The sequence below is a fragment of the Oncorhynchus keta genome, chromosome 34 (genome assembly GCF_023373465.1).
Source record: "Oncorhynchus keta strain PuntledgeMale-10-30-2019 chromosome 34, Oket_V2, whole genome shotgun sequence".
Taxonomy (NCBI): domain Eukaryota; kingdom Metazoa; phylum Chordata; class Actinopteri; order Salmoniformes; family Salmonidae; genus Oncorhynchus; species Oncorhynchus keta.
The window spans coordinates 33,625,612-33,643,354 of NC_068454.1; the positions used below are offsets into that span (position 1 = coordinate 33,625,612).

The window sequence follows — 17,743 nt, forward strand, 5'->3', positions numbered from 1 at the left end:
GGCACCCTATACCCTTTAGTACCTTACTTTTGACCAATGCCCTGGTCAAAACTATGGCATAGGGAATAGGGTGCCATTTGGGATACCTACTGTGTCCCTGGGCAGACTTACAACCCCACAGGAATTAGAATCAGCTGAGGCTAACTTTGAAGAAACTTGTCTTATCTGTAACCCTGAAAACAGCCCTGGCTAGAACAGATGTAAAATGTTTTTCAAAAGTTTTCACGTTTCACAAAGGAAGTAATCTAAGGATGGTGATAAGAATGTGAAATTAAAGTATGCGTACTCTTTTCAAATTGTCCAAATGCTTGCCACCACCTGTCCTGTCAAAATACTGCGTTCTACTTTTCATTATCTGTATGCAAAACATTACATTTTATCTGTAATTTAAAAACAACAAATTATAGAAACACACAGATTTTTACCTGGGTGGTTTTAATTCTTGGCATCTTCTCCCAGGCCTGCTCTTGACTGCACTCACCTTACATTGACTATCTGACTTCAGCATGGCTGCCTCTCCATTGATTCTAGAGAACAACTGACTTGTTACTTTTTCAACAAAAAAGTTTCAAATAATTGACTTCCCTCATGACAGCATCAATTTATAATAGTTTAAAAAAACATCCCACACCTTGTGGCTAGCTAGTTAGTAATAGGACAAGATTCAGTGTCATTCATTTGTTCCACTCTGCATCCCAAAAATCCCAAATGTGGCAATGCCTTCTGTCACAACTGTTGAATACAATTATATTTGAAAGTACTCTGTTGATTTTCCATGGGGTTGATCCTTCAGCTGGTTGAAATCTGAGACAAAAATATCCACAGCACAGTATTATTAAAAGGCCCAGTGCAGTCAAAATGTGACTTTCCTGTATTTTATATGTATTTCCAGACTATGAGGTTGAAATAATACTGGGAAAATTATGATGCCCTTATAGTGTAAGAGCTGTTTGAAAAGACTGCCTGAAATGTCAGCCTCTTTTGGTGGGATGGTCACATAAGGTAAAATAGTTTAAAGACCAATAAAAAAGTGAATTCCAAACCTCTGTGCCAATAACAGCTAGTTTTCAGTTTCCCCCTCCCTGCTCAGACCATTCGCAGCAAAATCCTTGCTTGAGAAATGTATTTTTGACCATTTTCATTGAAAACAATCACAGCAAGGTACGTAATTGTCACCGAACAATTATTTGATATTGAGAAAAAAACGGTTGCATTGGACCATTAAACCGATTAAAAAAATAGGTCTCTGTGTATGCCAATCAAGGTGTATTTGCTCATGACCTAAAGTACGTGTACAAGACAGAAAAGCACATGCACGCAATGAATGCATACCAACGAAGTCTTGCAGGTGTTCACGTGGTTTTGCACATGTGCCAGGTGAAATTTCAATTGCACCACTGGCACTCTAAAAACTCGGGTAAATAATACTTTCCTGTGGATAGATTTGTTTCAAATGTTGCCCAGCTGAAAGACCAACCGGTACATTCACATGAAATGTTATTCAACATTCTGGCAGAGTTTTGTTTGACTTTAACAATAATTTGTATCATAGTCTGCCTGATTAGGCAACCTCCCCCTATCTGTCAGTCAGTTGCAGACGCGCTGCCTCCCCCTCATGTTGCCGACTGACTGGAAATAGAAACATAAATATACACACCGATAACTAACAACCTAACGCAGCCGGTAAGGACAATTTAATGGTTTATAAATATAACGTTAACAATTTTCTTGAATATTATATGAATGTAATTAGCGCATCCAACGTAGCTAGCTAAACGGCTTCCAATGGCGAGAAAGGCAACGTTGACGAAGCTTTGGCCTAGCTGAAAGACTAGCTAATTATAGCCATCTAGCTAACCTGACGAATAAAAACAAGGGATTCTCCCTGACAAGTTTTTTTGTAAGCACGTGTCATGCGAGCATAGTCGTTATTTAAAATTAAAAAAAATGTATGCATACATATGGATTTTGTTAAACGGATAACTAACCTTTGTAACTTAGTCAGCTAACTCAACTATTATTTTACAGAAGTAGTTAGCTAGCTATGTGGCTAGCAAATGCTCGCTAACCATGTGAGGCCTGCCATAATCGCGTTCTGTGGCGCTAAGGCAAGGGGGCGGTAACGTTAGGTGACTAGGTTTGGGAGCTTGTCACCAGTTTGCACATTTTTCTTGCTAGTGTCAGTGCACAATGGCCTAACGAGTTAGTTAACTAGCCAGCTAGTTGCATACAGTAATACTGTATATGAATAAACATTCGAGGTAGATGTGACCTGGTCGAGTTACTAGCAAAGTTCATTTTTAACAAGTTCATATGCTCTTTGAAACTGATTCGCGCAAGCTAGCCGGTGAGGTTGGATTTTGTATTGCGTTGAAAGATAGCTAAGTGTAGCTAAACTTTCATGTTTGGCGGAGAGCTTGCGGTGCTAGCAACATTGACTGGGTGATTCTCATGAAACCAGTTTTAATCATGGCATTAACCAATTGAGGTAGAAAACCATGATGCAACTATCATTCTGAAGATTAAGATGCCTAGTTTATTAAAGGGGGTGTGGTATATGACCATTTTATACCACAGCTAAGGGCTGTTTTTATGCACAGCGGACTGCCTTGATATAGCCCTTAGCCTTGGCATCCAAGGTGTCTTATTGCTATTATAAACTGGTTACTAACGTAATTTTAGAGAGAAAAGAAATGCTTTGTCGTACCCATGGCATATGGGCTGATGTACCACGGTTGTCAGCCAATCAGAATTCAGGGCTCAAATTACCCAGTTTATAAAGCACATTATACAACTGGTGGGTCTAATCCTGAATGCTGAACTTCGAGTGAAACTGGAGGGTGTGCAATTCAACTAAATAATCATAAAATGATGGATATTAAACATTTAGGTACATTCTAAACTTGATCTCTACTATAAAAAGCATCAAGACATTATCACATTTCTCTTAGACTAACATTTTAGTTTTCAACAGAGGAGATTTGAATAAACCATCCTGTCTGTCTCTGACATTTGCAACATTGTTTCAATATTCAAATTCCATCTCTAGCTGTCCCATAGTAATGAAGGTGTCAGGACCAGGCAGGCAGCGCTTCTCAACCAGTCAAAATAATGTATCAGCTGGCATCATTTTTATGGATATACTGTATCAGTCAAAAGTTTGATGATAGCTTTACACACTTGGCATATTCTCTCAACCAGCTTCACCTGGAATGCTTTTCCAACAGTCTTGAAGGAGTTCCCACGTATGGTGAACACTTGTTGGCTGCTTTTCCTTCACTCTGGTGGCCAACTCATCCCAGACCATCTCAATTGGGTTGAGGTCGGGTGATTGTGGAGGCCAGGTCATCTGATGCAGCACTTCATCACTCCCCTTCTTGGTCAAATAGCCCTTACACAGCCTGGAGGTGTGTTGGATCATTGTTCTGTTGAAAAATAAATGATAGTCCCAGTAAGAGCAAACCAGATGGGATGGTATATCGCTGCTGAATGCTGTGGTATCCATGCTGGTTAAGTGTGCCTTGAATTCTAAATAAATCACTGACAGTATCACCAGTGAAGCACACCCACACCATCATATCTCCATGCTTCACGGTAGGAACCACATATGCGGAGATCATTCGTTCACCTGCTCTGCGTCTCATGAAGACACGGTGGTTGGAACCAAAAATAAAACATTTGGACTTATCAGACCAAAGGACAGATTTCCTGCGAGTCTAATGTCAATTGCTCATGTTTCTTGGCCCAAGCAAGTCTCTTCTTCATTTTGGTGTCCTTTAGTGGTTTCTTTGCAGCAATTTGCCCATGAAGGCCTGATTCACACAGTATCATCTGAACAGTCGATGTTGACGTGTCTGTTACTTGAACACTGTGAAGCATTTATTTGGCCTGCAATTTCTGAGGCTGGTAACTCTAATGAACTCTAATGATCCTCTGCAGCGGAGGTAACTGTGCATCTTCCTTTCCTGTGGCGGTCCTCATGAGAGTAAGGTTCATCATAGCGCTTGATGGTTTATGCGACTGCACTTGAAGAAACTTTCAAAGTTCTGGAAATTTTCCAGATTGACAGACATTCATGTCTTTTCTTATTTGAGTTGTTCTCGCCATAATATGGATTTGGTCTTTTACCAAATAGGGCTATCTTCTGAATACCACCCCTACCTTGTCACACCTCAACTGATTGTCTCAAACATATTAAGAAAGAAAGAAATTACACAAATTAACTTGAATGAGTAGGTGTCCAAACTTTTAATTTTTGTTTTATCTGATAGTGCCTTTTTGTTCTTTATCCAAATATGGGTACATAAAAATAACATGTATCCACTAGTAATTATGATACACAAGATTCAGAAAAGGTTGTGGTAATAAGACATTTTACATTTTAAAATATTTGTTTTACATTTATTTTTTTAACTCAAAATGTAAATGTATTTGTTTTACTTTTTGGGACTTTCAAAACGATTGTGGTAATGATATTGTTTTGTATTGGTAGTCGTGGAAATTATCTAAAATGCATTCTGATCAATATACATAACAATTATGAAATGGATAACTAAAGATTCTAATTTTAGTAATCCAAGAGGATTTATGGAAAGTGTTTTTTTGTCAAGTGCCAGTTTAGTGAGAACTAGCTATCACCCAACTGGATATCCATGTGCAGTAGCTCGATACACTTTTGTCACTACTAGCATAATGACAATATAGTTGAACTACTTTGGGGATCCCCCAATTTTGGAAATAGAATTCTTTAGGCTGACAACTTGCTGACTCGCAGCCTAAAACGTACCCTGCTAATAGCTACTGGTGGGCATGCAGGTTTTTGTATCAGCCCAGCACTAAACACCTGTTTCAACAATTACGTTTTTGTATTAGTTTTTAATTGTAGGTGATGGTCAATGTTGGGGAGAGGTGTCAGTCAAACTCATTCCACGGAGGGCCAATTGTCTGCAGGTTTTTGTTTTTTCCCTTTAAATTAAGACCTAGACAACCAGGTGAGGGGAGTTCCTTACTAATTAGTGACCTTAATTCAACAATCAAGGGTGGAGCGAAAACCCACAGACACTCAACCCTCCGTGGAATGAGTTGGACACTGTAGGGTATCTGGTAATTCTATAGCTACAGATTGTAACACCAGATAATGGAATTTTATCAACATTTTTGGTATCCATTATACTGGGAGTTGCAGGTTAGGTACTGTTTGCTGTAGCACAGAACATTTTCGAAACAACCTTAGCTTGGGTGATACTGTCTTTGTCCTCGATTTGTGGAAACAGGAGTCATAAAATGTCCTTGTCCGTTTTGAATTTAGAAAATGCTCAGTTATTAAAATATACACTACCATTCAAAAGTTTGGGGTCACTTAGACATGTCCTTGTTTTGGAAAGAAAATATTTTTTTGGGGCCATTAAAATAACACCAAATTGATCAGAAATACAGTGTAGACATTGTTAATGTTGTAAATGACTATTGTAGCTGGAAATGGCAGATTTTCAATGGAATGTCTACATAGGCGTACAGATCAGATGCCCATTATTAGCGGCCATCCTGTGTTCATATGGCACGTTGTGTTAGCTAATCCAAGTCTATCATTTTAAAAGGCTAATTGATCATTAGAAAACCCGTTTGCAATATGTTAGCACAGTTGAAAACTGTTGTTCTGGTTAAAGAAGCACAAGAAGCAATAAAACGGTCCTTTAGACTAGTTGAGTATCTGGAGCATCAGCATTTGTGGGTTTGATTACATGCTCAAAATGGCCAGAAACAAAGAACTTACTTCTGAACCTCGTCAGTCTATTCTTGTTCTGAGAAATGAAGGCCATTCCTTGTGAGAAATTGCCAAGAAACTGAAGTTCTCATGGAACTCTGTAAAGAAAAGGCCAGATCTCAGACTGGCCAATAAAAATAAAAGAATAAGATGGGCAAAAGAACACAAATACTGGACAGAGGAACTCTGCCTATTAGGTCAGCATCCCGGAGTCGCCTCTTCACTGTTGACGTTGCAACTGGTGTTTTGCGGGTACTATTTAATGAAGCTGCCAGTTGAGGACATGTGAGGCGTCTGTTTCTCAAACTAGACAATGTTGTCTTAATCAGTTGTGCATTGGGCCCTCCCACTCCTATTCTGGTTAGGGCCAGTTGGTGATGTTCTGTGAAGGGAGTAGTACACAGCAAGTCAGTTAAAAACAAAATCTTGTTTACAATGACAGCCTCCCCCGACCAAACCCAGATGTCGCTGGGCCGCTGACGATCAATAATAATAATATACTCTTAGCGAAATATTTTATTTTATTTTACAATCTGTAGAAACTACAAGATTAGAAAGGTTCAGAACTTTTGTAAAACATCACTGCACAGTCTCAAAATATATGGCAAACTGGGTGGTGTTCAGAGATTGATCGGGGGGGTTGAGGTGAGGGTAGCTGAACGATGGAACTGAAAACAAACAAAAGATAACTATTATAAAATATACTTTATCTGTAAAATGTGTATATTATGTATTAGCTGGAAGTAGAAGCTTAGTTTTTTTTTTGCCATTTGGTTTACACCAATTAGGGGAGTGGTGGTAGGGTTAGGGGAAAATAATAAAGGAGAATATATTAAAAAATATATAGATATATTTACGAAAAATATGTTGCATTCGGAATGTTTTCAGACCCCTTTTTCCTAATTTTTTACATTACAGCTTTGTTCTAAAATTGATTGATTATTTAAATCATAAAAAAAAAACATTTTTGCAAATGTATAAAACAGAAATACCCAATTTACATACGTTTTCAGAACTGTTTGCTATGAGACTTGAAATTGAGCTCCGGTGAATCCTCTTTCCATTTCTCATCCTTCAGATGTTTCTACAACTTTATTGGAGTCCACCTGTGGTAAATTCAATTGATTGGACATGATTTGGAAAGGCACACCCGTGTCTATATAAGGTCCCACTGTTGACAGTGCATGTCAGAGCAAAAACCAAGCCATGAGGTCAAAGGAATTGTCTGTAAAGCTCTGAGACAGGATTGTGTCGAGGCACAGATCTGGGGAAGGGTAGCCAAAACATTTCTGCAGCACTGAAGGTCCCCAAGAACACAGTGGCCTCCATAAGAAGCTTGGAACCACCATGAATCTTCCTAGAGCTGGCCGCCCGGCCGAACTGAGCAATCGTGGGAGAAGGGCCTTGGTCAGCGAGGTGAACAAGAACACAAAGGTCACTCTTACAGAGCTCCAGAGTTCCTTTGGAGATAGTTTTCCTTCTGGAAGGTTCTCCCATCTCTGCAGCACTCCACCAATTAGGCCTTTAAGGTAGAGTGGCCAGATGGAAACCACTCCTCAGTAAAGGCACAAATCAAAGTTTATTTGTCATTTGCGCCGAATACTTCAGCTGTAGACCTTACAGTGAAATGCTTACTTACATGCTCTAACCAATAGTGCAGCCCACTTTCAGTTTGCTAAACGCCACCTAAAGACTCTGACCATGAGAATCGTGATTCTTTGATCTGATAAAACCAAGATTTAACTTTTTGGCCTGAATGTCAAGCGTCACGTCTGGAGGAAACCTAGCACCATCCCTACGGTCAAGCATGGTGGTGGCAGCATCATGCTGTGGGGATGTTTTTCAGCGGTAGGGGCTAGTCAGGATCGGGGGAAAGATGAACAGAGCAAAGTACAGAGAGATCCTTGGTGAAAACCTGCTCCAGAGCACTCAGGCCCTTAGAATGAGACACTGGTTCACCTTCCAATAGGACAACGACCTTAAGCACACAGCCAAGACCAGGTCGGATTTGCTTCGAGACAAGTCTCTGAATGTCCTTGAGTGGCCCAGCCCGAGCTCGGACTTGATCCTGATCGAACATCTGTGGAGAGACCTGAAAATAGCTGTGCAGCAACACTTCCCATCCAACCTGGCAGAGCTTGATAGGATCTGCTGAATGGGAGAAACTCTCCAAATACAGTTGTGGCAAGCTTGAAGTGTAATACCCAAGAACACGCAAGGCTCTAAAAGCTGCCAAAGGTGCTTCAACAAAGTAAAGGGTCTTGTGTGTAGATTGAGGATAAAAAAAAAAATATATAATAAGGATGGAATGTAACAAAATGTGGATAAGGTCAAGGGGTCTGAATACTTTCCAAATGTACTGTATATGGGGGACTGGAAATGATTCAGACAATTGCATTGATGGAAGCCACAATCCTATTTGCAATATTAATGACTTTACCCGCATAAAAACTGGGGGTGGGAACGTGGTTACAGAATGATATTACACATGATGGGAAATGGCACATGCTCCAAAGCAATAAATAGTTGATCACCTGCGGGAAGATCTTCCTCTTCTCCGGATCCTGCAACTACTGCAATTTTCCAAACCACATTATTGGCTCGTTTTAATCAGGGCTGCCCAGCGGCACCTCAGTGTTAATACACCTGTCTGCCTTTGAGTGGTTCATAATAGATACATGTGGGTTTTCAGCAATGCTACACTCACGGACTGTCAAACTGCTGAACCGTTTCTGCCTGTTTCTCAGGGTTAGGTCACACATACTAATCCACCAGGACATCCATTTACTCGAGGGCATTATGCCAATTTGCAAAGCACTCCACCAAGACAAGGTGTTCAAACAAGTGTGATCATAAGTCGGTCCTCTAGTGGCAACTGAAGTGAAGCTGGACAAAGCACAGAGCAGCCGCTTTGCCGTGTGCCATGCGGTCAGGACGATGCCTTGCCTTATCGAGAGAACATGATTATCTGTCAGGTGAAAAAAAAACACTGAAAGGAGAAAGAACCACCCGATGAGTCTCACCTTCCTCCAGATAGGCTACGTCCCTGACTGTAATGTTCTCTGGTCGAGGTTTGTCAGGCTGTCTAATTGCATTACAGCTAATGTCAGTCTCAGTATTGTTTGGCAATGGTCTCTTTTTCCCTGGCCTGTATCTGTCAGGGGGATATTAATGGGACTGAGGGGATGTGATGCATGAGTTGCTTGCTTCAGGGCCTGGTCCAAAAGAGTGCACTACATAGGGAATAGGGTGCCATTTGCGACTTAGCCCATATGGGCTCCTGCGGAATGAGAAACAGAAACAAACGTCAGTCTCCATTAGGCCCCAGGAGGCTCCCACCTGAGTAACTGCCTGGCTTTGCACAGCTCGTGTTTGGAAACACAGCAATAAGGTAGCGTTGCCCAACTTCAAACAAACACACTTTAGGATGCATTATCCTTGTTGTTTTAGCATACAGCCTGCCTTTTTATTGACCTGCATGTTGTGAATGACCTCATAATTTCACTTTCCCCACTGATCATCTGGAAGCTAAACATGTATTTTATATATCTTATATAGTACATAAAATGTCATGTTCTCTAATCATGTTGTTTTGAAAAGCTTTAAGTGGTATTATGGTCGAGGCAAGCAGGCTCTGTGGTGTTGAATGGAGTAGTTTACCTGCGACACATACTGCCAAGTTGCAAGTCAAGAGTTAGTCCATCTGTTTGGTGGCTGCCCTTTGGGTCCCTATGCATGCCTTAAATAGATCAATGGAACACAGACTGTGGGGGAAAGAACAAGGACACTGTCATTGGCACACATGCAAAAAATATGATCTTGCAAAGTGGATATTCGTCAAATCCGTCATGATTTTTGTGTTCTAATAGGCCCACAATTTCCTTACTAAAATCAAATTTGGATACATTTGGCTGTTTTTGCTGCATAATATTTACAAATTGGCCTTTTTTTTGTGCTTAGAAAACATTTATGGTAAATTCTAACTCCCGTCTATATAAGCTGGTAGCATAGCTAGCATATATAGAAATTGGTGGTGTAATATGTTTGATTGGTGATGACATGAACATGTATTGGGCTTGACATTCCATACAAGCATTATACTCAGGTTTTTACCCCAAAATAGTGTGAAATATTAGTAATTAAACTTTTTTAGCACTATTCATTACATAAATACATTTGTGAAGCAACAACAACAACAACAACAAACAACATTAATCATCATGGGTAGATCGACAGTCAAGATACTGAAGGTGGAGGAAGTTCATTGCTTGAGTGAGGTCAGAGGATGGAGGAGGTGGTCAAAGGGGCGAGCAGGCGGCACGCTGTCAACCCTGTGTATTGCCATCCACGCCATCTGTGGCTTCATAGTAGAACTCAGTCAGATGAAGTTAGGCTTCCATACTAGCCAATGGATTAGTAGCTAGCCAACTACTCTTCGCTACTACCAAAATGCAGCACCCACTTGGGTGATACTACGGTAGTCACAGGCACCAGAAAGCGCACACACACTAAAATAGTAGTTCAGGAGTAGCCTTATAACGTAGTCTTCCATACAGTCATAATAGATCATATAAATACACATAAACAATAGCCTAAATGTAGGTTAATTTTGATGGGGGTTAATTAGCTGACTAATTTGTCCCTTTTGGTTTATTGATATGGTTGATGGAAATGGTACAGCTCAAATGTTTGGCATGGATTATTGCTAGTTTAATTCTCCTAGGGAAACTGCTGCATTGCAGGGACCTGTAAACCCAGAATAAAGAGAAATGGAGCTTGTACCTGCACTTAGACAGGAAAACATGTCAGTGATTTTTGTTAAGCTCATAAAGTCCTAACTTTTTATTCTCTTTCTGTTGTCTTGAAACTGAAATACAGCCATGACACAGTATGTGTATTCATGCATTTCAGAACAACCTTGTTCTGATCTTGTTGTAGTACAGTAGCTCGTAGCAATCTTTCCTCCACAGACAACTTGTGCCTTTTTTTCTTATCTTATTTTTTTTGCCATTTATTTTTCTGTCCCCCTCTCTCTCTGTCTTCTTTTCCAACAATTTTTTTATGGAAATGTGAATGGTAGAATTATGAATTTTCAATACCTTGTGTAAAAGTTAAAGCACCGTATCCCTAGTTTACCTTCACCTTTTTCATGTGGCTTTCATCAAAACTTCCCGTCTTCCCATCTCCAATCTAGTGGCTTAGGCAGCGATCTGTTGATGGCAGGGCCAGCAAAAATGTAGGTGTGCCAAAATGTGGGTATTCAAATCATCACTCAATTATCATAAATGCCTACCCTATACCCTAATGTAATCAATCGCACACAACTACTCATCTAAAGTGATTTCGCATTACTGACCAAATAGTCTTGTAGGCCTACATAAAATCCTTGACTCTTGCATTTAAAACGTGATTCACACAGGGCTACACATAATAAATCATAGGCCTATAATTAGACTGAGACTAGGACATAATGCCCTAATATAACAGTAATATATCACAATAACCCTATATAGACTAGAACAGTGGTCACCAACCTTTTTTTAGTCAAAATCACTGTGTCAAAATGCAAGCCGAGTTCCATTCTCTGCTGGGCGCGGGAGTTCAACTGCGCCTAGAATGTATTGTGGGATATCAATTAAATGATCAATAGCCTATAGGGCCCAACTATAGTGCATGGGCAAAGAAGCACAGGGCAAAGTTCTATATCCAATAAAATTAAATAGGATCATGTATTTACTGTCAATGTAAATACCCTATTTTCATATACAGTGTATTCAGACTAGTGATGCACCGATATTACATTTTTGGTCGATAGCGATAACTGATATTTTCCTTGCCAAAAAAAAGCAATACCGATATTTAAAATGTTTGCGGCATTTTAAGCATTATAGTACAGTTAACATACACACATGGATGCAGAGGTCTAAGGCACTGCATCGCAGTGCAAGAAGTATAACAACATTCCCTGGTTCGAATCCAGCTGTGATTGGGAGTCCAATAGGGCACACAATTGGCCCAGCGTTGTCCGGGCTGTCATTGTAAATACGATTTTTTTCTTAAATGATTTGCCTAGTTAAATAAAGGTTACACACCACACTGACCAAAAAGTTATTTTGTTGGCATTTACGTTTGTCCCCATTACCAGTAAAGCATAATCAAAACATATTTATTCTACTTACTTGCTGTTCTGTTTTGTTGTTAATTTGTTCAGTCGTTTAATTCTCAAACAGGATTTCTATGGAACACCGTTTGGATCTTTTGCGTGTCAAAAAAGATACATGTCAAATAACACTATTTGACGTGTCAAATAAGCTTGTTGACCAATCAGGACATATGACAATAATTTAACGCGTTCCTTCATTTTTTAAAGCCTAGGCCTAAATTAAATATTGTTTTGAACAACACTTTATTTAAGATGTCCTTGAGTGACCTGAAATACATCTGCCAAATAAAATTAAAAGTATTAAAAATTAAAATGATTGTCAGTGTACACTATATTTACAAAAGTCATGGCAACGTCTAGGAGCAACAACAGATCACCTGTGAAGTGGTAGGCCACACAAGCTGACAGAATGGGACCAGCAAGTGATGTAGCGCGTAAAAATCATCTGTCCTCAGTTGTATTTTACCATATTAATGACCTAAGGCTCATATTTCTGTGTTTTTATTATAATTAAGTATATGATTTGATAGAGCAGTCTGACTGAGCGGTGGTAGGCAGCAGCAGGCTCGTAAGCATTCATTCAAACAGCACTTTACTGCTTTCGCCTGCAGCTCTTAGCAATGCTTGAAGCACAGCGCTGTTTAAGTCTTCAAGCTGTTTAATGGCACAGTCAACTTAGTGTATGTAATCTTTTGACCCACTGGACTTGTGATACAGTGAAATAATCTCTAAACAATTGTTGGAGAAATTACTTGTGTCATGCACAAAGTAGATGTCCTAACCGACTTGAGAACACTATAGTTTGTTATTAACAAGAAATTTGTGGAGTGGTATGTAAACTTCCACTTCAACTGTATTGCACTTTTACTTTCTTCGCCAACACTGTTTTTATATGATTTTTGAGACTAAATTGATTTTATTTATGTTTTATATTAAGTTAAAATAAGTGTTCATTCAGTATTGTTGTAATTGTCATTATTACAATATATATATTTTTGGTCCTCCAATAATTGGTTTTGGCGTTTAAAAATGATAATCGGTCAACCTCTACTCCAGACCACCGCAAGGGGGAGTTAGAGCTCTCATTATGCATTTGGGTCCCAAGGTTTTTATATGACCAATCATATTGAGTGGTTCCAATGACAAATTTGACATGAGCCACCAGTCCCTTGTGACTTTCTTCAGCAAAGATGACTGACAGAACATTACAGTGAAGCTAATTGAAGTAATTATAATGCCATAACGAGTCAAGCAAAAACTTTGGGGCGGCAGGGTAGCCTAGTGGTTAGAGCGTTGGACTAGTAACCGGAAGGTTGCAAGTTCAAACCCCGAGCTGACAAGGTACAAATCTGTCGTTCTGCCTGCCCCTGAACAGGCAGTTAATCCATTGAAAATAAGAATTTGTTCTTAACTGACTTGCCTAGTTAAATAAAGGTAAAAAAAGAACATTGTTAAAATGTAGAGATAAATGATTGCATATTTTTTTGTCATAAAGTTCATTCATGAAAATCGCTATTTAGCAAGATTTTTTTTGTCATTTCCAATACCAGGTGTATCAAACTCTATTCTTTGAATGATGCTGTGTCTGCATGTATATATTACAATTATACACGTCAACAGTGTACCACCCCTGCTCAAGGGACATCAATGATTTTCGAATTCTAACTGCAATTGACGAGAAACATGATTTAAGTAAAGGCTGATTTGTAATTCTTATATACAGAATATAAAAACAGTATATTCTGCCAGTACTCCGACAAGTGAACCACTCAGGCGGAGAATGACATGTGGAAGAGCAATATTCAACCTTTACTAAATAATTGTCTAATAGCCGAGCTAGATGTGAAACCCCCCAACTTGCAACAAATAATTTTTATTGATCTTTCCACATCTACCTAGACACGTATCTACCTACACACGGTTAATGTTCTGGGGGGCGGAAAAATATATATATACATACAGTGGGGAGAACAAGTATTTCATACACTGCCGATTTTGTAGGTTTTCCTACTTACAAAGCATTTGGAAGTCTAATTTTTTTATCATAGGTACACTTCAACTGTGAGAGACGGAATCTAAAACAAAAATCCAGAAAATCACATTGTATGATTTTTAAGTAATTCATTTGCATTTTATTGCATGACATAAGTATTTGTTTGATACATCAGAAAAACAGAACTTAATATTTGGTACAGAAATCTTTGTTTGCAATTACAGAGATCATACGTTTCCTGTAGTTCTTGACCAGGTTTGCACACACTGCAGCAGGAATTTTGGCCCACTCCTCCATACAGACCTTCTCCAGATCCTTCAGTTTTCAGGGTTGTCACTGGGCAATACGGACTTTCAGCTCCCTCCAAAGATTTTCTATTTGGTTCAGGTCTGGAGACTGGCTAGGCCACTCCAGGACCTTGAGATGCTTCTTACTGAGCCACTCCTTAGTTGCCCTGGCTGTGTGTTTCGGGTTGTTGTCATGCTGGAAGAACCAGGCACGACCCATCTTCAATGCTCTTACTGAGGGAAGGAGGTTGTTGGCCAAGATCTCGCGATACATGGCCCCATCCATCCTCCCCTCAATACGGTGCAGTCGTCCTGTCCCCGTTGCTGAAATGCATCCCCAAAGAATTATGTTTCCACCTCCATACTTCACGGTTGGGATGGTGTTCTTGGGGTTGTACTCATCCTTCTTCTTCCTCCAAACACGGCGAGTGGAGTTTAGACCAAAAAGCTCTATTTTTGTCTCATCAGACCACATGACCTTCTCCCATTCCTCCTCTGGATCATCCAGATAGTCATTGGCAAACTTCAGATGGGCCTGAACATGCGCTGGCTTGAGCAGGGGGACCTTGCGTGCGCTGCAGGATTTTAATCCATGATGGCGTAGTGTGTTACTAATGGTTTTCTTTGAGACTGTGGTCCCAGCTCTCTTCAGGTCATTGACCACGTCCTGCCGTGTAGTACTGGGCTGATCTCTCACCTTCCTCATGATCATTGATGCCCCACGAGGTGAGATCTTGCATGGAGCCCCAGACCGAGGGTGATTGACCGTCATCTTGAACTTCTTCCATTTTCTAATAATTGCGCCATCAGTTGTTGCCTTCTCACCAAGCTGCTTGCCTATTGTCCTGTAGCCCATCACAGCCTTGTGCAGGTCTACAATTTTATCCCTGATGTCCTTACACAGCTCTCTGGTCTTGGCCATTGTGGAGAGGTTGGAGTCTGTTTGATTGAGTGTGTGGACAGGTGTCTTTTATACAGGTAACGAGTTCAAACAGGTGCAGTTAATACAGGTAATGAGTGGAGAACAGGAGGGTTTCTTAAAGAAAAACAAACATGTCTGTGAGAGCCGGAATTCTTACTGGTTGGTAGGTGATCCAATACTTATGTCATGCAATAAAATGCAAATTAATTACTTAAAAATCATACAATGTGATTTTCTGGATTTTTGTTTTAGATTCCGTCTCTCACAGTCGACGTGTACCTATGATAAAAAAAATTACAGACCTCTACATGCTTTGTAAGTAGGAAAACCTGCAAAATCGGCAGTGTAGCAAATACTTGTTCTCCCCACTGTACATGCATACATACATAATTGGTCATGGTTCCCATGTGGAGCAGCGGTCTAAGGCACTGCATCTCGGTGCAAGAGGCTTTACTACCGTCCCTGGGTTGAATTTAGGCTGTATCACATCTGACCATGATTGGGAGTGCCATGTGGGGGCGCACAATTGGCCCAGCGTTATCTGTGTTTGGCCGTGGTATCCCTTCATTCTAAATAAGAATTTGTTCTTATCGGACTTGCCTAGTTAAATAAATAAAGGTTTAATAAAAAAAAAAACAACAGGCGGCAACCATAGTGCAATAAATAGGAGCTGAACAGTGGCTGGTGCTGAAAAATATAGCTAACTTTTTATGCGAGTGTTGCACAACAACAAAGGGAGAACTTACACCAGTCGAGCAATTCATTTCAACATTAATCTTAATTTTAATTTGACTTTACAATCAACAAGAGGGCTTAATTGGAGTCTTTCTTCGGAGCCTAGACATATATAAAATAACTTTGCCTCCCTCATCCAGTTATGAGGCTTAACGGCCTAATATATAAGTCAGATCTTTTTTATTTATTAGGCCTACTTACAATTACAACTGGTCTCCCGTCCGCACGACACAGGGATTCTTTAGCTAAATAGCCCAGTACTTTACTTTTAACTTTCACGTTGTACCGCGACATATTTTCCATTCCATCCTAACAGAAACCGAGTGTTTTTCGTGTTACATGGAATATAAACACCATGATATTAATCTAATTAATTAATTACCAGTCAAACGTTTGGGGACATCTACTCATTCCAGGATTTTTCTATATGTTTACTATTTTCTACATTGTAGAATAATAGTGAAGACATCACAACTGTAGCGGGTGTAGCCCATCATGCAAATGTTTCCTATTAGCAGGACAATATACTTTTTTTATAACCCGGCTACTGTTTTGGAAGTCCACGACCACAGGTAAAACCTTGCTGAGATGATCAATGTATTTGTTCCATTGTTGTATCGTCAATTTCTCTAGCCAAAACATCTTGATGGCTTTGACCAGTTCATCTTTTCCTGTTGGTTTGGCAAAGTTACGGATTAATGTTTTCAGTTGATGCCAAACAAGTTAGATCGGGTTTAAATCATGAGACCGAAGGTGTTTTAGGTATTTTATTTATTCTTTATTGAACCTTTATTTTACAACATAAAGGTCTACTGTCTCTGCTGGCATCTTGACCCAGTTTATGCCCTCCTTTGCAATGCAAACCCGGGTGGTAGTGTGTTTTGGGTCATTGTCTGCATTTGGAGAAGAAAAAAATACATTTAGCCTAACAACCAAAATGAGGTACAATAATATAACTATACATGTAAATAGGCCTAAACCTAACAAATTATTGCTATAATTCTACCTTGAAATAAACGGTGTGTACCCAGAAACACTTATGCTGGACCCCATGTCAGAGATCTCTTGATTTCTTTCTCAAAGAAATTTCAATGATGATACCTGAAAAAGGAGGCAAGAGTGAATTATTGTGGAACATAACAGTCCGTGAGGTGTATGCTACAGTATTTTATGTCAAAAAATCTAATATGGGCCTGGTCCCTGGCGAGACATTACCCCCCCACACATGGAGTTTGAGCAGATGCTTGGGACTCGGCTTGCTTGATCTTCTTTCTTTTTTTTCTGTAGTGATTTTGAGCAAATTGCTCAAGGGCCATGTTTGATGCTTTGTTTGTCAGATTAATTATTGGTTCGAAACTACAGAACAGTTCAAAACAAGTGAACACATGGTTAGTGTTCTGATAATAAAAAAAATATATACAATTTCTTACTGAGCCTTTCCATGCTAGTTTCTTCAACTGTCTTCTGACTGTAATTAGAGCGACGTCATGCCGTGATGTTAGCAGATTAGATTGCCTTTATCATCTTCATGAATATAAGCAAGTGATGTCTGCAAAATAATCTAGTTTGGTTTCTAAATAAATAAAACATTCTAAATAACAAACTGACTTTATTTACAAATGAGTGCGAAACCCCATGTTCAAGAATAGCCTTTTTCTCGCTCTTAGTTAAATGAAAAACAAAATTTCAAATATTGTTCATTTTTAAACAAAGCTATTATTATTAATTAATTAATAATTTTATAAAAGCCCCGTGGGATCTGTGAGAATATCTGAGAATATCTAATGGAAAATGCCCCTTAGATATTAATTTAGAGTCCTCCAATCCTCTAAATGTAATTATTAATTATAAGTGAAAAAATATATTTTTCGATATACTG

The 17,743-nt window shown here is 39.4% G+C and overlaps 1 protein-coding gene across 4 annotated transcripts in view; it reads left to right on the plus strand.

The window, feature by feature from the left end:
* Positions 1–1,310: 1,310 nt before the first annotated feature.
* Positions 1,311–17,743, plus strand: part of LOC118366979 (R3H domain-containing protein 1-like) — a 78,160-nt gene continuing 61,727 nt past the window's right edge. For 3 of the 4 annotated variants that reach the window (XM_052493727.1, XM_035749869.2, XM_035749867.2), the window contains exon 1: positions 1,504–1,683. The gene's annotated coding sequence lies outside the window, so the exon portion shown is untranslated. Of the gene's footprint in view, positions 1,418–1,503; positions 1,684–17,743 lie in introns of those variants that run through there. The other variant, XM_052493728.1, reaches the window with a different exon arrangement.